At 35.9% G+C, this 26,572-nt stretch overlaps 1 long non-coding RNA gene across 6 annotated transcripts in view; it reads right to left on the bottom strand.

Moving 5' to 3' along the window:
* Positions 1-267: 267 nt before the first annotated feature.
* The window catches only part of LOC149782819 (uncharacterized), a 281,237-nt gene continuing 254,932 nt past the window's right edge, over positions 268-26,572 (bottom strand). For 3 of the 6 annotated variants that reach the window (XR_016414467.1, XR_016414465.1, XR_016414468.1), the window contains exon 2: positions 268-577. This is a non-coding gene — a long non-coding RNA (uncharacterized LOC149782819). Of the gene's footprint in view, positions 578-5,570; positions 5,656-26,572 lie in introns of all 6 variants that reach the window. The other 3 variants (XR_016414464.1, XR_016414466.1, XR_016414463.1) reach the window with 2 other exon arrangements.

The following is a 26,572-nucleotide window of genomic DNA, read 5'->3' on the forward strand; positions in this document are numbered from 1 at the left end:
TTGATTTTAGTTATGTAAAATATGAAACAGTGTCTGATATATGGAGGTGTCTGCTAAGGCAGGTTACACTTTATATAATATCCTGTAAATATTAGTTTTAAACAATGTATAATGATGTATCTACAATTGCTGAAAACTTTTTATATTAATTATTTATGATCTTCTTGCCCACATTGTTTATAGGTAGAAATAGACTGGTGTTTAAAAAATCTGAATGAAAGCATTGATGCAATATTATGTGCAGTTACAACAAAACAAAGAAAGAAGTCAACTGTATTCATTTATCTACAAATTCGTATATTCAAGAAAGCATTTAAGTTCATGTAAGCCTAGAGGGTATGATTCCAGTGTATTGTCCATACGGATATTGGTCACGTCTCTGCCAGAAACAGCAAGAGGTAATTACACGTATCTGTCCAGACCTCAGCCTTCCACGTTACCGTAGTATAAACTGCCTATAGGCATCATATACGTTGGCGCTCATCAAGTCAACTTCATCGTTGAGGACAAGAACATCCCATCTGTTCATCCTGGCCAAGGCAAGTCCAGTCTCTTCAAGGATTAGAACTTGAAAATCCTGAAATATTAGTATAATTTGTAATATGCAATTTCTAAAATGTAAAAAAAATATATATTTTACAAAATAATAGGAACAGGCACTTATTCAAATGGTATTCATCTTCCATCAGCAAATTCCACTGTAAAATACACATGGATCAAAACTAAACATGGTTTTTTTATTTTGACATGAGCACTGAGAGTTCCATCACAACTATAACTGATATTAAGTGTTGTTCATATTAAGATGGACAGCTCAAAGTCTTGTGGGGGGAGGGATCATTTCTAGAAGTCAAAGACTCCTGCATTGTAATCAAATATGAATGGCTGAATGTAGATGAAGATAATATTTACACAAGAACTTAATCATTGTATCATCATCAGCATAGATTCTACTCGATGAGTATCAATTGTAAAAAAAAGTCCTTATCATTTGCATATGTATGCATGTCTGAAATGGACAGCTTACAATTTTAAAGTTCTTTGACAGTGGTTGCAAAGAAATAATCTAAGCATATGTCTCATTTGGTAAGCAGTCTTGCTAAAAGTCTTGAAACTTCTGATGTTAAATAAACTCTTAAGCATGTTAAGAGTAATGCATTAAGAGACAGTACACATTTTAAACAAAGTTGATATATTCATTTCCGACAAAAGTGATATGCAGAGCTGTCTACGCACAACATCTATTCCAGGTCTGTGCATCTCCCTACTTTTTCCACACACCATTCGAGTAATCCTGTGTTGAGGGATGGATGATAACCACCACACTGCCTTGAACATGGCTCCTATACATTAAATACATGGCGGGGGTGAACTACAACATCTGTATGAAAAGTTTCCTCAGAAGGCCTGGCTCCACGCTTATTATCTCCTGGAATTTGTTTAAAAGATTAAGCATACTGAATCCCTGTATGTATGTGGTACAAAAAGCTTGAAAGCTAAAATCGTGATACCATGGATATTTCAACATATACAACAGTCGTGTATTTACATCAATTATCAATCTTTGCAAGTCCACCTTGGAAAATAAAAGTCATTGCAAATGTTGTATTGTAAGAATAACTACCAAAGTTTTAATTTTGTGTGTACATGGATGCAGTTTTTTATTTTATTGGTACAAAGTGCAAGTTACACATTCATAGGCAGCTGCTACACATATCTTGTATACAGAAAGAGGTTTTCTGTATTGTATCCCAGATACGCGTCAAGTTATTCCTACCTTTTGTTATATATATTTTGTACATAAAATTGTAAGCTTTGGCAAAGTCATGCTAAATGAATACATATAAAGTTGTTGAATGATTTAATGCAGTTTCAAAATTGCCATTGCACCGAGTAAAATATTTTTATTACAGATATCATTTGCAGTTCAGAGGTGGAAAAAATGAATTCCAAGCAGACTGGGCAATTAAAATTCTTAGCCAAAATGATAGACCAAATACGAACAAAATTCTGTTTCTTTCAAGCCTTCATGTCAGTCTAAATTCTAGGCAAATAAAACATTTTAGGATTATTAAATCCTTATGTTTATCATGACAGTATTATCTTAACATATTTTCGGGCTTTAGAAATACACATTAAGGCATCCATTATATTTAAAAGAAGAATAAAAGTGTAGTATTTATTTTAGAAGACTTAAATCGATATATGAATTTTGAACAGGTCTAATTTTTTTTAACAACTATAATGTAGTCAGGTCCAATCTCTGAACTCCAAAGTAAGATCGCATAGACTTTGTTACAATTTACGTTGTTTTAAAATATAAATAATAAATTCATTACTTGAATTGGAAAAGAGCAAGTCGACCTTAACAGTATTAAATATGTGTATGCCAATAGTGTAGATCACTTCTACCATCTATATGAAATGATTTTAGCTAGTTTATATTGATTGCCACAGGAATTTAAAATTGTACCACAAGCATTTATTTACATCAATCTATATGGCTGCTTGAACTCTCAAATCAATAGCCGAATGTCATTAAGTACAGTGACTGACGAAGACAAAATTAATAATAATAATAATAATAATAATAATAATTTTATTTAAAGAGGGTAACACAATTAGCTGAAGAACTAATCTACCTTGAGGCCCTCATACAAAAGAATTTATCTATTTTAACTGCATCTCTGAAGCCGCTGTATATATTGGGTTGGGAAGAAGGAAATATAGTTGGCATTTCTAATGTCAACTGGAATACTATTCCAGTACAAAGTTCCAGAGTACTGGAAACATTTTGGAATAATTCCTTATTTGGGTTGGGAATTTTATACTGTTTGGTAGAAATGAATTGCAGGTGGGAAGTATTACCAGGCAGCCTATACTGGAATAGTGATTGTAAATATTCAGGAGCACTATTATTGGAATACATGTACATTAATTTGGCTTTTCTTAACTGGATTCGGTGATTAATAGATAATATTTTAAACTTACCAGCTAAATTTTTCTTGCTTTCTTTCTGGATTGATATTAGAATGAATGCTATTGTTTGAAGACATGCTAGATTTGCTGTTTTATCATTTGAATTACCACACACTGTATTACAGAAAAAATAAGTAAATAAATGAGTTTTAAGTACATATATTTCAGTCATCATACATGTTTCCTATATGACATCGTTACGTACATTCTGACGTCAACGTCATGAGATGCTATTACACATGTGCAAGATATACAAAAGAACTCTGCTGTCGTGTGATAATAAAAACAACAAACTTTCCTTTGCATTCATAACAGGTGCCAAACATTAAACAGTCTTGACACCCTGGTGCCACTTACGCTTTGTAAAAAGGATCAATTCATGTTAATGAAAATATAAAGCGAAACTGAAATTGGACTTGACATGCATCAACATATATAAAAACAATTTTGTATGGCCATAGAAGGAATTCGAGAACGATGTGATGAGTTTAGCATTAATATAAGTACTACAAGAGGGAAAAAGTGTAGTGTGCCAATTATGAAACAATGTTCCACTTCAATACAGTAAGACAACTTCATAGTATGCTTCCGGATAATTTCCGACTGCGATTATTTCCAAGTAGACTCCGGAAATCTGGGCTACCTAATTCTAGTGGTATATTAAGGATTAACAATAAACTTGCAAACAATTTTCTCTGAGTGTTCGTATCTATGAATGTAATCAAATTCGTTGATATGAACCTCTCTAGTTGAACAGTCTTTCGCGAGTTCAATCTTTCAGCATCGATTCTTTCATCCCTGCATCCAGACATCAACCATGAATTAATGCATGTTAGCATACATGGCTGGATTAATTCAAAAGTCCAAATATATTAAACGAACACGTCTACAATAGGCAGTTATTTTGTTATATTGTGATCATAAATCCAAAACAAAGGCACATATCATCCGAGGAAAGAGAGTAGTGTAACAAATAAAGAAAAACAATGCCTCTGTATATCAATGAATTCATTAGTCTTTCCATGCATACTTCGGTAGGTACGAGGATGCGTGCATTTGTCCACTCAAACTGCCTACCGATATTCATCTATCATAACAATCTAAAAACATACTCATGCATTCAGCCTGCCTTCCATCCATGCATTCACCCTACCTTCAGGGCCGGCGCCAGACTATCTGGCGCCCTAGGCAAGGTTAGATTCTGGCGCCCCCCACCCCCGGAAAATATCAATTTAAAAATTTATAAATACATTTTTAAAAAAAATTTCAACATTTGAGCACAGAACATGGGTAAATTTAAAAAAAAATAAAATAAAATAAGATAAGGAGTTACCCCCCTCAATTTGGTTTCCGCGGCAAACTGAAGGACGTAAAACATGCGAACGTAATTACCTCCTGAAAGTTTGGTATACGCGCGATTTTCACTCACTCATTTTGCTTGTCCCGGTCAGCCTGGTGTTTCGGTCAGACTGAATCTACCCGATTATTTGTCCCTGTATGAAATAAACCAGGATAAAAAACGACCCTCAATAAAACTGAAATTTATTTATTTTTCAAAACTGTTGATTTGGAGAAATGCGCTCCCTGAAATCAGCGCCGTAGGCGGCTGCCTAGTTTGCCTAAATGGTAGCGCCGGCCCTGCATTCGTCCCTCTCATAACATACATACATACATCTCCACAGACAACATATAATTCCTTCCCCCCCCCCCCGCCCATATCATACATACATACATCTCCACAGACAACATATAATTCCTCTCTCCCCCCGCCCATATCATACATACATACATCTCCACAGACAACAGATAATTCCTCTCCCCCCCCCGCCCATATCGTACATACATACATCTCCACAGACAACAGGTAATTCCCCTCTCCCCCCGCCCATATCATACATACATACATACATCTCCACAAACAGATAATTCCTCTCACCCCCCCCCCCCGCCCATATCATACATACATACATACATCTCCACAGACAACAGATAATTCCTCTCTCCCCCCCCCCGCCCATATCATACATACATACATCTCCACAGACAACAGATAATTCCTCTCCCCCGCCCGTATCATACATACATACATCTCCACAGACAATAGATAATTCCTCCCCCCTCCATGTCATACATACATACATACATACATACATACATACATACATACATACCCATAGACAATCGTTAATCAACTGTACACTCAACCTTCTAATCAATACTGTACACTTGCTTTGGATGTGACTTAATATGATTTGTCCTCTAAATTTCACAAAGAAAATATACCCCCCCCAAAAAAAAAAAAAAAAAAAACATTACAAAACAAATAACCAAACAAACAAAACGAGTAAAAAAAATGTACGTATCTGAATTTGTTTTATTAAAGTACGAGTAAGATATTCGCTCTCACGTTTTATAATTAGTCTCTCAAAGAGTTTCACACACACCTACACAAGTCAAAGAGTCCGACTGCTTATGCAACATGCAGACACAGTTTGTAATCTTCTGTTTTTCTTTCTCTCACTGTTTCACTAATACACGCACAAATGGCAGATATTAGCTCATTTTATAATGCTTCTAATACACATACTCACCAATAATAATAAATTTGTACCGTCAGTAAATTGTTGAGTAAGGCTCTATCACTGACGCGCGCACTTTGCCTAACCCAATCGTGACCTGAAATAGAAGTTAATGACTGTAGTATGGTCGTTTTTCAAAAGACTTGTACAACAAACATTGTAGTACCGTTGTCCGTTTCTTCATGGCATACATTTAACTGATAATATAATATATATAGTTTAGTCTGGGTTTGTGTCTCTGTAAGAAATGTTAACTTGTGTATCTTGTAATATTATTTTTCATTGCTTTGTCTTCATGTACCCCCTTTGTAGCAATTAACTGACTTAAGGAGAAAAGTCAGTCCGATTTATGCAAATCCCTTTTGATTATAAAAATTCGTAACAATAATGGCATGACTTTGATTCATTTGCTTTGAGTCAGCGAAAAAATACGTACTTGAAAAATGTTTACTCCGAGACTTGCATAAAATTTAAATTTTAAGTCCATGGTAGAGAATTCTAACATTGTAATATTTCGACAGACGCCTTTCCTAGGCTAGTTATAAGCAATACAGATGGACAGAATATCTGTTCATTAGTCAATACTGCGATGTAACACTGGTGTTCAGAAATTGATCAATGAAGCACATGCCAGCCTTATGAAAACAAACACGCGTGCAGACAACACGCACACAAGGATGCTATTAAGAATTGTAATAGTTATGATAGCTAAAATGTTTAAACCGCCCCTCTCCATTTACCACTTCCATGTACTTTTATGTCAATATTGTTATCAAGCGAAACTAAATACGGTGTAAGATAACCGGGCGGGATTTCCGGATACACGACAGAACACTTTTGGCGATAATATAAATACAATGTTTAATAATGAATGATTTGAATGAGCAATTGATTATGAATATGTGCGTGTATATATAATCCAAATATTGGATTTAATTAACATAAGAACGAACATACTGTTACACGCACACGGGTATTTACTTGACCGAGCGGTTGTCAAACCCTGGCGCGAATCTCGCTAGAAGTCATAAGTTTCCCCGACTTTCCAAAGACTTCCATACAACCTCAGTTGTAAATCAGAAAGCCCGACGTGTCCATTCTATACCTAAATTTTCCTCTAATTAATGCAAGACCACAGATAAACCAAACTGCCAACAATCTATCAACCGTACATCTGCGTGTTTTGGCTTCATTATGTTTCCGTACCACCAACCGTTCACGCCTTAGAACATATACGAGTACTCCCTAACAATGGGAACTATTTTAACTCCGCCACCTTAGGCCAGTCAATGTATGCTTTCCAGGCACATTTCGCCGATATAACTGCACCATATTCGCCCGCATGGCGACATAAACGGTCCCTGCCAAGTCCCTTTTTATTTATGCCCTTGTGTAATTTACCGGTTTAATACCGTAAGTGCTGTCCTTGCAGGCACGCTACCAATGTATACCACTAGATTTTAATATGTACTATTTTACGAGAGGGACAGTCATTCGGTTCTGGTCGGAATTCACTACTAGTGAACCAGGACATCATGGAAACACACTAACACTTCACTCCGTGACGTTTGCTCCTATTAATTAGCTCATTAGTTCGGGCCAGGAATATTTCCATGGCGCCAAATTCCAATAATCAAACAAGTAATCACACAAATCTAAGAATTGCTTAAAACGGGGCACTACAACCACGTGCACATACTCTAAATTTACTACAATACTTAATAATGAAAAATACAAATAAATTACTTTACAAAATACAAAGACGAGGGGTGAATTGTTCACAACGATTGTGGTTCACAACGATTGGACAATGAAAAGATGGATATAGTTTACTCAGCTAGTAGAATTTTACTCGTGTAGTAAAATTAATTCACTCCGGTAGTGAAATTAGGGTGATAAAAAGGGACAGATATACAACTTATCTTTACAGTCCCGAAAGATATAATGGGTTTTATGAACCCCAAAATTAGCCAACGGCTAACTGATATGTAAGGAGATACACTGTCATCAGCACACTATTTCAGCTCCACGGCTACTACAGTTCAGCTTCACAGCTGCTACGGTTAATTCCTGTGGATGGAATTACAGCTTGCACCACGTCGATCCCGATCACTCCAATAACTTTGAACGCTCGGGTCACTCTAGACAGTTCTACACAGCTCTACACACTCCTACAGCTGAAAATATATCCTAAACCGTGTACTATACATGCCACGGGCATAAAAAACGTAATGACGTTATACACTGTAAGTTATACGGATTACATTTCGGGCACAATAATTACAAAACAGGTTCAGAAGTAAACCTAACCCTGCTTGATGAGAATCCTACCGTGCTAAACATTTCTAAAAAATGTAGCTTTATATTACTAATATAAATCCCTTGCTAAGTCGCAAACAAGAATAGAAATACGTGCATTATACTGCGTAAACCAGAGCTACATAGCAAACATACAAAAATAAACGTGGTACTACAATAGTTTTATCTTATACACAAGAAATTAATAAACTTACATACCTCTACAGCTGAGGATATGCAAGTCCTTATAGTAGACCGCTGACTGACAAGACTATCCGTAATGTAAAGAGCTTTACCTACGGTGAGGTATTTATACACAAATATTGTCTGTGCACTGAAGGCATTCGGTTCTTCCCATCGAAAGCACTTCGCACGTGCGGCATATGATTAACCGAACTCACTATTTCGAAATACAAACAATATACATAAATCACCCTCGGGTATCGTTGTACACGAAAACAAAACCCGAGTACCTGTATTTAATAAATAAAAAAATTTATACAATTCCGTGACATACGGCATTTCTGATGTAGGGAAGAAAAACCCACCTTTCCTGCGAAAACAGATTGTAACACTATTATAAACAGGCAGATTCATCCTGTGATGAAAATACCAATGTTAAAATCCCTTTGTTCTCAGTAAGCGTTTTATCCTGTTTAACATAGGATGACAATTTGTCCATAAAACCTTGTACACTCTACTAAATTTAAACCAAACTTATTTTTAACATAGTTGGTATTATAAAGTCACGTTAAATATTATTATCACATTTGCCTTGTTTACCCTTGAACGTGAAACGTAGGTCACAGTGGCAGAGTTCTGCTTCCAAAATCACTGCAGGCATTGCGTTGAAATATTGTAAAGAAAACAAAGCTTTGCTTGAAACAAAGATAACCTCTGGAATTTGTATCTTTGACATCTTCGGACATATACTCTGATTTTGCAAATGTGGGTCTAGCAGCATACCATTACCCGAATTAACTGGATAAATACTATGTCGTATTAAACTTCTTATTAAATAGCTAATTAAGGTTTATAAAGCTTCTATTTTGCTCAAGCATGACATAATTACAAAAGAAAAGAAACCGCTCCGGTGGCCTAGTGGTTAGAGCGTCCGCCTCGGATGCGGGAGGTCGTGGGTTGGATCCCCGGCCGAGTCATACCAAAGACTTACAAAAATGGTACTAACAGCTACCTCGCTTGGCGCTCACCATTAAGAGGTTAGTGTTAGGACTGGTCGGCCTGGTGTCAGGATAATGTGACTGGGTGAGACACCATGCTACATGTCTGCGGCATGATGCCCCAGTGCTCGACATCACTATAAACTGTCACACTGCAGACATCGTAGCGATATGACTGAAAAATTGTTAAAGCTACGTTAAAAATCTAAATCACACACACGCACACAGAAAAGAATTTACAGCAGTAATTTTCGGAAAGAAAACAACTAGTTCATGTTCGAATAATAACATTATTCACGCAGATCAATATTGTTTTTTTTCTGCGAAGTATAAACAAGACATAAGTCTCACTTTCGTTTTCAGACAGGATTGTCTGCAAATGAACTAGCGTTATAATTTTGCTTGCTGCTTAGTTACTCTGATATTGTTGCATATACAGTCACGAAACTTATTGTGTTGCTACGTTTAGTGGGTGCTTAGGATACCCATTACAAGCAAAATGTGGTCAGGGTGACCTACATTTAGACTTTCAGTGAACATGTTAAGTTCCTGCATTTAGCATATTTGCGTTTTTACAATCCTGAAACTTTATGGCTGTTTTCATCTCGGATCATGCTACCCATTAAGGGAAAAAGAAAGCCACAGGTAGCTAGTTGTCAAGCTCCAAACATTACATTAAGTATATGTATTAACTCTCTTTCTATGGTACTGTTGTATGTACTGTAACGGCCGAGCTAGGTCCTGATAATACTATCTTGGAGTATCGCACCAATGATGAGTATGCTTCTTATCAGCTGACTAAAGGAGGGGGAGAATGGAGTAAACTCGATCTCTTGATTTCTTTTCAACCATAACACAAGATGATTCATTTATTAAGAAACAGTGAATAAAGTCAGTTCATGACCATGACAGTCCTGTTGTTTTTCTCCTAAGCCAAAATACTATCATTGTTTGGAGGTACACTATGGTATATGATAATTTCATGCAAGGTCAGGATACACATTAGCACTATGCTATTAGTTCATTATATTATTTCTTCTGATGAGTGAACATTATATTAGAGTTGCCATATGTGGATTTATTTGCAATAAAGGTTACTACAGAAGAGAAACTATGACTTGATTGTAATTGTGAAATGTAAAAATCTGCAAGGAAAACACTTACTTGACTTTACACCTCAACTATAGCGTAATACTTATTTGAAGTGAATTGGTATAAATGGAAGTAAATTGGCTGTCAAGTCTGTGAGGAAAACACTCACAATGACTTAGACAACTAATAAATTATAAAATAGACAAATAACTTGTGTTTTATAGATTGCTAGAATAATCAAGCATTGTTGAATTGAATTTAGAATGTCAAGTCTGTGAGGAAAACACTCACAATGACTTAGACATTTTATTTCCCTAAGAACTTTGTTGGACCTATAATTTAAGAAAAGGGAATTATATATTTGTAATGTAGCGAAACTTAGAAATGACTAGAATGTGTATAATTTGGAAGAGAGAAAGGAATTAAAAATAATTAAAACATAACTTAAATAAAAATTGATTTGTACTTAAATAAACTTTATAAAAATATTTACTGTCCAAAATATTGCCTAAAGTTACATAATTCTCTAATAAACAAAACAAAACAAAAAAAAATAAAAAAAATAAAAATAAAAATAAAACTCACAATAACTGTGATGTACCTAGTTTGATGGCTGCTAGCTGACTGACCTCTCTCAAGCAGCCCACAAAGCCTTATATACTCCTGACAAAACCCACAAAACCCACAGTACCCACAAAACCCACAATATCCACAAAACCCACAACACCCACAAAACCCACAATGCCCACAAAACCCACAATACCCACAAAACCCACAACGCCCACATAACCCACAATCCTTATTGGAATGTTCAAACCAGCATGCGCTAGTATTGCATGTGTATATTTAGTTAATTTTCACAGTGATTATTTATGGATATTACCAGCTGGATATTTTACACATTGCTACATTGCGACTGAATTGCCATAAGTAAAAATAGAAAAAGAAAAAAATCAGTTTTGTATTTCGCGGCACATACCGTGTTAGTCTGTCGCTCATAGCAATGGTTCGGAAACCGTGTTATGCACTCTTACAATATTACCGAGTTAGACCGCATAAAAGGGTAGTCAACAATTATATGTACCAAAGAAATAAAGAAGAGGAAAAACAAACTTAAATGCGATGACGTATACAAATGAAACATCAGGGATTATAAACACATTGAGCATGTAGTGTACAGTCTTAAGCTGTTAACTAGAAATAGCCATTAATCGAATTATCAAGGATGCCAGCCGCCGGCATGATACTCCCTATTTTCGCTATCACAAAAACACGTTGACTATACCAGCTAACTATTAATCGACAAGTAAACAAAACACAGGATCCTAGAAAATAGTAATGTCAACTCATTTGAGCAATTCACTGCTAATGCACAGATTTATAATTATAAAAAAAAAAATCAATACCGAATTGGACGGCTTGTATGAATAGTGTTTACCGTATACACGCATGCATACCTCACTCCCTAAATGCGGTTATTACAGTACAGTCGTACAATTTTACAGTGCGTTCACCTTGGCGGCAGGGCCGGCGCCAGACCCTGCCGGACTATCTGGCGCCCTAGGCAAGGTTAGATTCTGGCGCCCCCCCCCCCCCGGAAAATATCAATTTCAAAATTTATAAACAATACAAAAAATTAAAAAATGCGCCCCCTGAAATCAGCGCCCTAGGCGGCTGCCTAGTTTGCCTATATGGTAGCGCCGGCCCTGCTTGGCGGGTACTATTAGTTACAGTTAAGGGAAGGTCGTAGTGGCCCAGTTTTCATGCTCAAGTAATCCCAAAGACTTTGGTACATTCAGTCATGAAACTATGAGCGGTATGACATTTGAAATCACCACAGAAGTTACACGTACGTAGAAATGGCATGCACTTTGCGTGCTGCGTGAAATAGCCGAATTGTTGTTTCAACTTTGCATTTCACGTTGCTCAGTTTCGTATTCATTGCTTGACGTATGGTCATGAAAATTTGAATGTGTGCATTCACCTTTACCACTTATTTTAGTGCTAGTTAATGATTTACTTTCCTTGCTAAAGGGACAATACTAAGTAGTTTCATTATGTGCCGTCGAATCAGCGATGCATGTCATTCTATAGACATTCCTATTTGTTCATTCGCAGCTAGCACAGACCATCACATATGTATCGAACAAGGTAAAAACAAAATTGTTAACTTGGATTGATTTCTAGTATAGAACAAACATTAAGAACTCTGGATCTGAAGTAATTTTGTTGTCTTATTATTCATATGATACTTAGAAAAGCTATGTTGCCGTGTTTTAAAATAAAAGATACCAAATTAAGAAAAAATTTGAGTGAACTTAATAATAATTTTTTTTGAATATCCTATAAGTAACTGCCCACTTTGTGTCTTGCAGTAAAGGATATGCAAATGCTCTTCGCTTGCTCCTTGAATGCAAATGTAATTAAAAATGAACATTGAAATCTTTAACACGTGCAAAACTAATTAAAAGTGATAGTTTAAAAATTACTTTAATCTCCGAACCGATTAATGCTTCCAACAACAGATAGTTTACTCCTTTACGATTCTTCTTTGTCACCATATGATGTAAACTCTAATTTATTTCCAATAATGTAGTTGTTTTTATTATACAGCTGTTTTTCTATAACTATCACTAATTTGACCCTTTTTCTCTCCCCCCACCCCCAGCTCGCGTATTCATTTATATTGCACATCAGAACAATTTGCTTGCCTCCATTGTTGTTTTATTTATGATCATAAGACATGTCTAAACTAAACCCTCCCTACTTGCTGCATTCCGTCTTCATAACATGGTGAAGATATTCCGAATGATCCAATTATTGTCATGGAAATCTGCAAATATCACTTCAAAGTGGTTATAATTACTAATTAAGTATTCATAGTAGGTACAATACTAGACATATTCAGAAAGTGACTTATATTCACAAGATTTTAGAATACACTAATGGTAACGATAACAATCTACATCTCTAAATACATATCTTCGAAATCAATATGATATAGCCCCACCTACCACCGTTTTGTTTTCGACGAATATTAAGTTGCAATTGTTGCATAATTTCAATCAAACTGCCGCATGCTTATTTATTCGGTGTTTATTCATAGCAGGGGCACTGACATTGTTGTGGTATGCGTTCATAACATTTTAGCAGAACAGATGCAGGTGAATGAATATACAAAAGTTTGATTTGTAAAAACGCAACGATGTGTTAGCAATATTCGGGTCATTTCAAATACTGAAAAAAAGCTTTGTTTAAAATTGTGTCGTTAAAGATATTTTGTCTAAAAGAGCTTGAGAGATCACAACAAATGTAGTGCGCCATACTAGCTTTGTAATCCTGATTCTGGATGGGGAAAAAAAGATGTTCCGATGAACTAATGGAAACTTTCACTAACTCTGAAGCAAAAGTACGCTTTTACCATACCTTTAGTAACCATTTTGTTTACCACTCATAATCTGGACAAACATCAAGTATATATATAACAGCAGGTAGTTCACATATGATACATGTGTATATTATCTATCTAACTCAGTCCAATGCACGAATGTATGTGGAGTTCGCATATATAATTTATCTTGAAAAATAACAGAAAATTTATTAATGTACTTCCCTGTTGGCGCGGTACAAATCTAAACTAACAGGTCATTCAAAAAGGCAATATACTTTAAACATAGTTGTCCATTCATGCTTAATAATATGTCAAGTTAAATTCTTTTCCAGCACGATTTAATTATTGTCTTATTGAATTTAATCTGTTAGACATGACAAATAGGAAAGAAAGGGTTCACAGCTAAAAGTAGCCGTCTATACTCCCTTATATCTCGAGTAAACAGGCAAACTGCTCAGACCCGGATCTGCTGTAACATAATGATCCGGTGGTTATAGGTCTATGCCGTTTGTTATAACTAATCAGTAGAACAAACAAGATAGACATAGTTTATTTAGAAAAAATATGAAACAGGCGCATTATGCGACGGCGCTCATGGTCTATATTGTTTGCAGTTCAGTTCGATTTAGAAACGAGTAAATACGGTATGTTAAATAGTCATGACATGGTAAAGACTCAATGTTGAACGTAACGGTTGTGTTATGTGATGATGTTCGTCAATCACCCGTTAGAAAACTTAAGGAAGATTATTAATATCAAGATAAATATTTTTGTATCTGATCGTACGCATCAGTTTTTGGCACTCACCTCGACGAAACATGTGTGTATGGCTGTGAAAAATATTTTCTTTTTTGTTTCAAGCGCGGGTCTGTAGCTAGATGTGTGTACGGCTGTGAAAATATTTGTTTTTGTTTGAAGCGCGGGTCTGTAGGTAGATGTACAGTGACTGACGAAGACAAAATTGATAATAATAATAATAATAATGTTTAAAGAGGATAACACAATTAGCTGAAGAACTAATCTACTTGAGGTCCTCATACAAAGGAATTTATTTATTTTAGCTGCATCTCTGAAGCCACCGGATATATTGGGTTTAGAAGAAGGAAACATAGTTGGAATTTCTAATGTCAGCTGGAATGAATACTATTCCAGAGCAAAGTTCCAGAGTACTGGACACTTTTTTGGAATAATTCCTTATTTGGGTTGGGAATTTTATACTGTTTGGTAGAAATGAATTGCAGGTGGGAAGTATTACCAGGCAGCCTATACTGGAATAGTGATTGTAAATATTCAAGAGCACTATTATTGGGTATCCTGTACATTAATTTGGCTTTTCTCAACCGGATTCGGTCTTTAATAGGTAATATTTTTAACTTACCAGCTAAATTTTCCTTGCTTTCTTTCTGGATTGATATTAGCCTGAATGCTATTGTTTGAAGATGTGCTAGCTTTGCTATGTTTTTATCATTTGAATTCCTCCACACTGTGTTACAGTAATCTAAATAGGGTTGTATGTAACTTATAAAATTGTTTTCTGCAACTTTTCAGGGAGAAAATGTCTTACCTACTGAGAAGCCATAAACTTGAATTAACTTTTCTTACTGATATGTTTGATATGTTCAGTCCATGATAGGTTATTATTTACAAAAACTCCAAGTAGTCCATTATGACAGACCATTTGCAAATTTTTATCCTTCCATGTCAGACATACTTCATCACTACCAAGATTTGTTCATTTTTGCCATGTTGAGATAAGTAATATTTTAGTTTTACCAGCATTTACCACCATGCCATTGCAATGCGAAGTTGTTGGACAGGTAGGCCAGAGTCTACCACAGGTGCTCGACGCGAGCTTGATGTTAAAAAAAAAACAACCAATAATCTGAAGGAAAAATAAATCATAGAGTGACAAAAATACTTCAGGTTACTCCCATGATCCGTTCTAACACAGGGCCTTGTCTACCAAACTATATAAGAGAGTGCCCATCGCGAGCTTGATGTTGAGGAAGAAAAATACAAATAATCTGAAGGAAAAAAAAATCACAGTGACAAAAATACTTCAGATTACCCCTATGCCCCGTTATATAATATGATAGACATGGTCCTCTGTCTGAACTTGTCATGGGGGTAATCTGAAATATTGTTTTCACTCTGTATGATTGTTTGTTCCCTTCAGATTATTTGTTTTTCTCAAAATCAAGCTCGCGCTGAGCACCTGTGGTGTCTACGTATAAAGTGTTCTCCAATTGTCAATATCTTGTTCCTATGTTTGAAAGCACACTGTTTTATTGTTACTATCTTTGCACAAGGACTCGCTTTGTTTTGGAAGATTCCAAAAAAAAAAAATATGATCGTCTGACTGATATTTCACTCGTTGATTGCACTGTGTGTATTATATATGTTGGGGTGGATTGTTTTTTAACAGCGTGCTTTAAAGGTCATACATGATCATTGCCTACCTGACACAGGCACTTGATTCCGGGGTAAACTAATGTGTACACATTAGCTTACCCCGGAATCAAGTGCCTGAACTTCGTGAGACAGATTCTTTAAATTCCGTTAGGGAACTTAGATACATATAAAAGCGTTATCAATATGTATACCCTCTCTCTCCTTCACACACACACACACACACACCTTGAGTTAATGTGACAAGCACAATACTTGCATAAAAGCTTGATAACCTTATCATGTAAACGTGTAGAACAAATAATAAGTGTTTAATGTTGAACTCTTCTTATGGTTTTCTGTATCTGAATGTAGAACAAATTTGATATCATGGTTACAATAGGCTGGATGCTAAGATTTTATTGTACGTCTTTCAACTACTTGTACATGTATTGTTGAGCATTGTATTGACTACAATTAGAAAAGATTTCTAGTCATGATAGGAAAGGATGTTGTAGTGCTAAAAGAATATATGGCTGGCAGATTGTTATCAATTAAAGTTTTGAACTGCAATCAAGTTAGTTTTATTGATGTGAAATTTATTTTCGATCTCTTATTATGTATTCTTGCTAAAAGGAAGTATTTCAGTTCTAAGTGTTTAACACAAGCACAAAGAAACATATTTAAAATATAAATTATAATACAAATGAATATTTAATACATATTTTTAGTTAGGAAGTTACAAAGAATGTATCAAAAGATGAACCCAAGCATAATTAACTGATGGCCAGTACTTCTTCATGCATCACATCAGCACCTGGCCAAGTGCTTTTGCAACATACTGAGAGAATGAAGACACATTCAGTATCTGAAGTATTTGCTACTGAATCAGGAAGGTAACAATGACAAATTTGTTGCAGATTTTTTTTTTTTTTTTTTTTTTTTTTTTTTTTTGGAAGACACATTCAGTATCTTGTTGTTGTTGTTGTTGTTGTTGTTCTAGGGTTTAACGCCATTTTTCAGCACAAGATAGGCCATATATGGCGGCCAGTATAACTGGTGGAGGAAGAACCCTGGAAAACCCAGGAAAGAACCACCGACCCACGAGAAGCTACTGGCAGGCTTTCCCACGTACCCACGCTAGCCGAGCCTTGGACTCAAACATACGCAGACAGAGGTAAGATGGCAGTGATCCGGAACGGTGAGCGCTTTAGACCACTCGGCCACTCGGGGCCCCCCATTCAGTATCTGAAGTACTTGCTACTGAATGAGGAAGGTAACAATTACAAATTTGTTGCAGATTTTTTTTTTTTGTGTGTGTGTGTGTGTGTGTGTGTCTTATATTGTTATTCTAATGAAAACAAGGATGTAACAAATGCGTTGCTGATAAAGGACATTATTAAAACTGTGCCAGCCACCTTCATACTTTTCTTGGTTTGAGTTAGAAAAGAAAGTACATGCACCTTGAAATTCACTTTCACAGAAGTGGGGTGGGGTACCTCAACTGTGCCACCTGATGCATGGAAAAAGGCATAATTTGAACTGTCCTTGTTTTGCTTAGGCAAAAAAGTTCTAGTATACTGTGCTGGCTAACCCAATAATCACAGCTGTTTTTCCCCCCACTCAATATTTAGAGGACCAGTGATTGTATATTTTAAAATTGTGTCTGCATACCCCATATGCTTTTTTATGCAGTTTCCCATTTATAGATATGTCTCACGTGCATATTTTGCTAACACCCTCTTCCCATCTATCCACTTAGCTCATGACGAATGCACATAGGACATATTTAATTTAAAAACAAAATACTGAGATAACAGAGTTGAAGCTTTTTTGGACACCACTGGAATTTAATTAGAACTTTATTACTTAGGACTGGTGATAAAACTTATTTGGGATTTAATTCACAATAATGTAAGTTCTTTTTAAACTTTTATTTTTATTCTAGGGAATTAAATGATTTGTTGAATATTACAAAACTTGTTGGTTTTCACTCTTTCCCGTGATAAAACTTTTGGAAGTGGAAAGCTGTTTCTGTTTTGATGATTGTTCTTCATGCACTTTTTACTTTATCTTCCTTCTTTTCAAGGTTGCCAAACAAAAGGAAAATATGGCTTTAGTCCAAAGTCATGAACCAGTTTTGGTTTTCGTGCAAGATCGTTAGCAGATATGAACAATTTGTGGTGAGATTTCTGTCCTTGTATTTGAAACATACATATGTAAACCTTTGCTACTGTATGATATTTTTGTATAAAATCAAAGTTACAGGCATAGTCCTTATCTTCTGATTTCTTTTAATATATAGTTTATCCGTATATATATACATCACCAAATCTTGTAGGTATGTAGTCTATTAAAATTAATTTATTTAAAATGTCAGAGTAATGTGGAATATCGAAGGAACATTGATCCAAGCAAACATGCAATCCTGCTATTAACTATTAGCCAAATCTACAATGTAGCTTTCCCTTGATGATAAAAATCAAGTTGTCTTATCAATATGGGGTCACCATGACAAAAGATACCAGCTTTAGATGCCATAAGTATTGATTGTGGCATCCATTCAGAGTATCTGGAGGAGTGTCCTACATCACCAGTACACATGAGAGGATCCTCTCACATGGCCAAGGCATTAATAAATGCCTACATGAACTTTTGTTGGAAAATGAAGAGCGGACAAAACCTTGGCTTGATCCCAGAAGGACGCCAAAGTGCTGAAAACCTTGACACATGTGCTCTTGGACAAAAGGTTCCTAAACAGAGTGGAGTATTACTTTAATGTCAGGTTTGCAACAATTGCATGGCATTTAAAAGAAAAATGTTAAGACGACTTTAAATGTTTTTATTCTCAACTTAAGAATAATTTACTGTATATATTTACCATTTGAAGAATCTTAAGAAGTTAGCATTCATAAGTTGTGTGCACATGATACCTGTACAGTGGCTCTCCTTCTCAAGTCTTTTGGTGAGTTCAGGTATAATACATGCACATCAGGTATAAGCAATTCTATGACACTCTATCAATAAACACTTCAGTAAAGATTTTATGTATGCAAAATTTACCAACAGTAATGATTATTTTATAATTGTATTAATCTGTTAGCAGATTACAAATGACACATGTCACAAGATACATGTTATTGATAATTGCAGAAGCACTGCTGAGCATTAAGTGTTTCATCAGCAGGTCCTGATGTACTGTGCCAAGAAATTTTTATACATCCCTCCTGTGTACAGGATTAGGAATGAGCTAGCTGCTTTGGATCACAATATCCATAGTGGCAGAGGTGTAATGAGAAACAAAGAAGGGGAGGTAGTGTAAGTTTGTTTCACTACAGGAAATTATAAATACATATAAATTTATATATTGATTGTACATTATGATCCCTGCTTGGACATCAAGGCAATGGAATATTATTCACATGTACAAGTCATGAAAACTTAGTATTAGATACAAGTCATTTTGCAACAATTAGCACATATTTGTTTATATTGTTGGTAAGGAATCTTAATATTTTCATGCAAACAGATCTTATAATTAGTATTGTTATCATTCTAGTGGATATGTATTTGGATTTGAGCAATGCAAGTCTAATAATTAGATCTAATGGTATCTATAGCACTTTCCCAGGGGACTGACACACTTTATTAAGGATATATGGGTTCATGGAATTTCCTCAGAGGGTATGGGGAAGATGTTGCCATGATGATGATTACTAGCTAGTACCTGTTCATGAAAATATGTTGCCTTCAGAAGGAATGGGTAAAAATGCATCCTGTCTCACATAGCACTTTGTAGATAGAACAAATAAAAACAAAAAACACCCCTCCACAACTCCTTCTTGGGAACTGGTCATGACGCTCTAACAATGGGTGAAAAGTTAAAATGGGCTAGCATGGGGATGCTAAAATAGGTATCTTCGATGTTACAACAAAAAAAGCGGTTGATGGTCCGTTTACTCTTGCAAGGAATAAAAAACATCCCCACATCAGGGAGCTTATACAGAAAGCCCTCATCTGTCGACTGAGGGCATGCAGGGTATGAGGAAAAGAGAACTAAAGGAAGATGATCCCAGCAGAATTTGTAGAAACCTGGTACTTCAAGAACCACCGTCAACCTTAGTTTTGGTGAAGGAGAAGATCTATCAGTTTTAGTTATGTTTAATATGAAAGATTGTGTGATATATGGAGGTGTCTGCTAAGGCAGGTTACGCTTTATATAATATCTTGTAAATATCAGTAGTTGAAAACGATGTCTTTTGCTGTTTCTGCAATTGCTGAAACTTTTTATATTGATTATTTATGATCTTGCTCACATTGTTTATAGGCAGAAATAGACTGGTGTTAAAAAAATATTACTATAATTTGTTATATGCAATTTCTAACATGTAAAAAAATATCTTTTACAAAATAATAGGAACATGCACTTCCATCAGCAAATTCCACTGTAAAATACACACGGATCAAAACTACACACGGTCTTTTTTGACATGAGCACTGAGAGTTCCATTACAACTAGAACTGATATTAAGTGTTATTGATGTTAAGATGGACAGCTCAAAGTTTTGGTGGAGCATTTCTACAAGTCAGAGACTCCTGCATTGTGATCAAATAGGAAGGGCTGATTGCAGATGAAGATAATATTTACACAAGAACTTTATCATTGTATCCTCATCAGCTTAGATTTGTTTAGCATAGTGAGGTACCCACATTGAAACCATTTAATGAAAAGAATCTACTCGATGAGTATCAATTGTTTAAAATGAGTATCAATTGTTTAAAAAAGTCCTTATCATTGGCATATGTATTCTAAACAAAACTTGATATTTTCATTACCAGCAAAAGTGATATGCAGAGCTGTCTCTCACTACACCTATTCCAGGTTTGTGGGCATCTCCCTACATTTTCCACACACCATTCGAGTAATCCTGTGTTGGGGGTTGGGTGGTAACCACCACACTGCCTTGAACATGGCTCCTATACATTAAAGACATGGTTGGGGTGGAACTACACTATCTGTATGAAAAGTTTCCTAAGCCAGCCTGGCTCCACACTTATGATGTCCTGGAATTTTTTTTAAAAGATTAAGCATTTCGAATCCCTGTATGTGATAAAGTTCTTGTCTAAAATCGTGATATCATGGAAATTTCAACATTTCAACAATCATATATTTACATCAATTATCTATCTTTGCAAGTCCTCCTTGGAAAATAAAAGTCATTGCAAATGTTGTATTGTAAGAGTAACTACCAAAGTTTTAATTCTGTGTGTAAATGGATGCAGTATTTTTATTTTATTGGTACAAAGTGCAAGTTACACATTCATAGGCAGCTGCTACACATATCCTGTATACAGAATGACGTTTTCTGTATTGTATCCCAGATACGCATCAAGTTATTCTTACATTTTGTGATATATATTTTGTACATAAAAATTGTAAGCTTTGGCAAAATCTTGCTAAAGGATTACATAAATGTTGTTGAAAGATTTAATGCAGTTTCAAAATTGCCATTGCATCGAGTAAAATATTTATTACAGAAATCATTTGCAGCAATCACCAGTTCAGAGGTGGAAAAAATGAATGCCAAGCAGACTGGGCAATTAAATTCTTACCCAAAATGATAGACCAAATACGAACAAAAATCTGTTTCTTGCAAGCCTTCATGTCAGTCTAAATTCTAGACAAATAAAACATTTTAGGATTATTAAGTCCTTATGTTTATCATGATAGTGTATATATTGTATTATCTTAACATATTTTCGGGCTTTAGAAATACATATTAAGGCATGCATTATATTCAAAACAGAAAAAGTGTAGTATTTATTTTAGAAGACTTAAATGGATATATGAATTTTGTACAGGTTAATTTAGTTTTAAAAAGTGCAATCTAGTCAGGTCTAATCGCTTAACTCCAAAGGAAGATCGCATAGACTTTTTGTTACCATTTTGTACTTTTTTAAAAATAAAAATAAAAAATTTATTACTTGAATTGGAAAACAGCAAGTCGACCGTAACATTATTAAATATTTGCCAATAGTGTAGATCACATCTACCTAAATCTGAAATGATTTTAGCTAGTTAATATTTTGACTGCCACAGGAATTTAAATTGTATCACAAGCATTTATTTACATCAATCTATATGGTTGCTTGAACTTTTAGACCAATAGCCAAATATTATTAAGTACAGTGACTGACGAATACAAAATTGATATTAATAATAATAATGATAATAATAATAATAATAATTTTATTTAAAGAGGGTAACTCAATTAGCTGAAGAACTAATCTACCTTGATACCCTCATACAAAGGAATTTATCTATTTTAGCGGCATCTCTGAAGCGACTGTACATATTGGGTTGGGAAGAAGAAATTAGAGTTGGCATTTCTAATGTCAACTGGAATACTATTCCAGAGCAAAGTTCCAGAGTACTGGAAACTTTTTTAGAATAGATCATTATTTGGTTTGGGAATTTTATACTGTTTAGTAGATATGGATCACAGGTGGGAAGTATTACCAGGTAGCCTATACTGGAATAGTGATTGTAAATATTCATCAGCACCATTATTGGAATACCTGTACATTAATTTGGCTTTTCTCAACTGGATTTGGTCTTTAATAGATAATATTTTTAACTTATCAGCCAAATTTTTCTTGCTTTCTTTCTGGATTGATATTAGCCTGAATGCTATTGTTTGAAGCTGTGCTAGCTTTGCTATGTTTTTATCATTTGAATTACAACACACTGTATTACAGTAATCTAAATTACCAACATTTAGTAAATTAACATAAGCCACATTATCTGGTAGGTTGGTATAAATGTGATCAAAGAGTGTTTGATATTTATGTTACCCTTGTGGGCTCATTTACCAGCTAGGCCTAATGATTCAATAAATTCCATCCATTTACATGATTCAATAAATTCCATCCAGTTACATGATTCAATAAATTCCATCCAGTTACATGATTCAATAAATTCCATCCAGTTACATGATTCAATAAATTCCATCCAGTTACATGATTCAATAAATTCCATCCAGTTACATGATTCAATAAATTCCATCCAGTTACTCCTTATCTGAGTACTGAGTTGGTCCTTATTCACATTGCTGAGTGTATATGTTTCTTTCTCCTGTGCAAGAACATTTTCTATTTGTTTAAAAAATTTATCATTCCAAATTGCTTTGGAAGAAGGTGGCCTGTAAATGAAACTAACTATGAATGATTTTGCATTATTTTGAGAAATTTCCACCCAAATACTCTCAATTTCATTTAACTCCAAGTCAGGTCACCTTTCTGCATTTACATCTTCCCTAATGTACACAAGACAAGACCCCCTCCCCCCGCTGTATATCTGTCCCTGCATACTGGTTTATTGTAGCCTTGACAGTGAAATAGATTGTCATTGTGGTTAGCATTTAATTTGGTTTCAGTGAGACCTAAAACGTGTTATTCATTAATTTTGTCACAGATGTGATGTGATGTGATTTTGATTTTTAACGTAGCTTTAACAATTTTTCAGTCATATCGCTACGATGTCTGCAATGTGGCAGTTTATAGTGATGTCTAGCACTGGGGCATCACGCCGCAGACATGTAGCATGATGTCCCACCCAGCCACATTATCCTGACACCAGGCCAACCAGTCCTAACACTAACCTCTTAATGCTGAACGCCAAGCGAGGCAGCTGTTAGTACCATTTTTTAAGTCTCTGGTATGACTCGGCCGGGGATCGAACCCATGACCTCCCGCATCCGAGGCGGACGCTCTAACCACTAGGCCACCGGAGCGGTTTGTCACAGATCATTGTGTCTGTATTCAACGTCTATATAGCATATACATCCCCGTTTATTTGTCACCCCCCACCGATTTCAATAATGGAAACATTTAATGTGTTAAAACGTGCAAAGAACTTGGTCAATTCATTCATTGATTTATAATTTCTAACCTGACTGTTAGCAGAGTGTCCCTAACTCCGTGATCATCTGCGCGTTTCACGCTTAGGTGGCAGGGCCCAGTTTCGTAAATTGGCCCCTGGCAAATTTCTTAACTTAAGGCTTTGGTGTGACTTTTTTTAGCTATTATTGTTTACTATTTATAGGTATGGATATATTTGTGAACTCGGTGTTTCGGGCTTGTGTTGTTCTTGAAATTGATGTCAGGTATGTACACCTTCCATAGTTGATCCTCGATATGTTTATAGTGAAATACCAACACTGGACAACAAATTTTAACAAAAGTCATGTTACTGAAATAAAATTAGTCAATTCTTATCAGTTTTTATGTGCTGAACATGAATATGACAGTCAAATTGCAAAATTGGCTCTAGTTTTTTTGTAATCTGCAAGAAATTAATGTTTACATAACGAAATGCATTCCAATAGTAAAAGGTCAACTGTAATAGCCTACCTATAAAAAATCAAGTCATTGACTACATCTTAGATTTCTTCGCCTGTCTCTTGTACAGCTGTTCGGGAGCATCTCTGAGGAGTGTCCAGCAGTAGTCAGCCAGCATTGTAGTGGACCATTTTCCCTGGTATCTTTGTTCCATTGTTGCGATATCTTGATGAAAACGTTCGCCGTGTTCATCACTAACAATACCACAGTTGTTAGGAAAGAAATCCAAATGGGAATGAAGGAAGTGAATCTTTAGAGACATATTGCAGCCAAGTTTCTTATACTTCATCAACATGTCTTCTACTAGTTCCTTATAGTTTTCTGCCCTAACATTTCCGAGGAAGTTTGTAGAAACTAGGCGAAAAGCATTCCATGCTTGTTTCGCGTCACCTTCCAGCAAGTTGTTGAACCGGTCATCTTTGAAAAGCTCTCGAATCTGAGGACCCACAAAAACTCCCTCTTTAATCTTTGCTTCGCTGAGTCGAGGGAATTTTTCATGCAGGTATCGGAATGCTGGCAAAGTCCGGTCAATGGCTTTCACGAAGTTCTTCATCAAACCTAGTTTGATGTGAAGGGGTGGTAGCAAGATTTTCTGAGCCTCAACCAGAGCTGGGTGTTGGATATTCTTCTCTCCAATGGCTACATTCTGCCTGTGAGTCCATTCCTTCCTCATGTAGTGCATTTCCCTTGCTCGGCTATCCCACTCGCATAAGAAACACATGTATTTTGTATATCCTTGCTGCAGTCCCATTAAAAGGGCAACTACCTTCAAATCACCACAGAGGTGTCAGCTGTACTTGTTATACTCAATGGAATTCAGTAGCTGCCTTAAGTTATCGTATGTCTCTTTCATGTGGACAGCATACGCTACTGGAATAGATGGAAGAATGTTTCCATTGTGCAAAAGCACAGCCTTGAGACTCAGTTTCGAAGAGTCCACAAATAGTCTCCATTCTTGTGGGTCATGAGTGATTTTTAAAGCATTCATGAGGCCCTCAATATCGGAACAGAATATCAGATTACTTTCCTTTCTGAAGAAAGGCTCCAATTGCTGGTGGCGCTTTCGATATGCAGTAATTGTGACATCTTCTTCTAGAAGATTCCATTGTTGGAGTCTTGATCCTAGCAATTCTGCCTTGTTCTTTGATAAGTCCAAATCACGAATCAGGTCATTTAGTTCTTTCTGTGTTATTCTGTGTGGGGTTGATGATGCACCACAGTGAAAATCTGGATCACTGCATGCTGATGGACCAGGAGAAGAACAGGTCGACTCACCTTTGTCTTCGTCAGATGAATCAAGAGAATATTCTGCTAGAGGTTCTGGAATAGGAAGTCCCTCACCATGTGGAACTGGTCTCAATGCAGACGGAATGTTTGGGTAGACTATTCTCGACTTCTTTCGCTTCGTTATTCCGCCGGAAAGAGGAGGAACCAAGCAGAAGTAACAGTCATTTAGGTGGTTGCTTGGCTCTCTCCACACCATTGGGACTGCAAACGGCATTGATAACCTTTTGCAATTCAACCACTGTGAAAGCTGTGTTGTACATGTAGCACAGCATATATGCGGAGCCCAAGGCTTGTATTGGTCACCAACCTTGCATCCGAAGTAAAGATGATATGCCTTCTTCACTTGAGAACTGATACTTTTCTTCTGGTTGGCAAATGTCACTTCCCCACAAATATAGCAAAAATTGTCCGCGGTATTAACACACTTTCGAGGCATTACTGTTCTTTATTGTACATAAATGGATAAAATAATAAGTTTTATGTAACAGTAGCTTGAACTGTCTCGCACAACGTCTAAAATATTTTAAATGCTGAACCTATCTGATTGGGCTTTATATAGTACACTGCTTATGTCAGCTTCAGCAGCCGCCTGGCATTAGTATAATAGGCCTACACATGTATAGTACACTGCTGACGTCAACTTACTTCAGCAGCCGCATGGCATTAGTATTGCATTGCATCAGAAAATGATGCAATCAACTGTGGATGATGTGAGCATGATGGTATTATGCAATGTTACATCATTATTCCGGATGTTGCTGCAGTCCTACTGGAGAAATTTACACAGTGAAACATAGAAAATGAGGTATATGAATATCTTCAAAACGAGAGCCAATACAAATTTTTCACGGTTATATTCGTGTTCGGCACACCAAAATACTACAGATTAGGGCCTTTTCAAGTCAGTAATGATTTCACTGTTGACCAGTGTAGTCGGCTAGGAAGAAGAGCTAGCCTCCGATAGCAGTAGACACGTT

Source organism: Sinohyriopsis cumingii, chromosome 15, assembly GCF_028554795.1.
Source record: "Sinohyriopsis cumingii isolate HCF-2022 chromosome 15, ASM2855479v2, whole genome shotgun sequence".
In the NCBI taxonomy this organism is placed as follows: Eukaryota; Metazoa; Mollusca; class Bivalvia; order Unionida; family Unionidae; genus Sinohyriopsis; species Sinohyriopsis cumingii.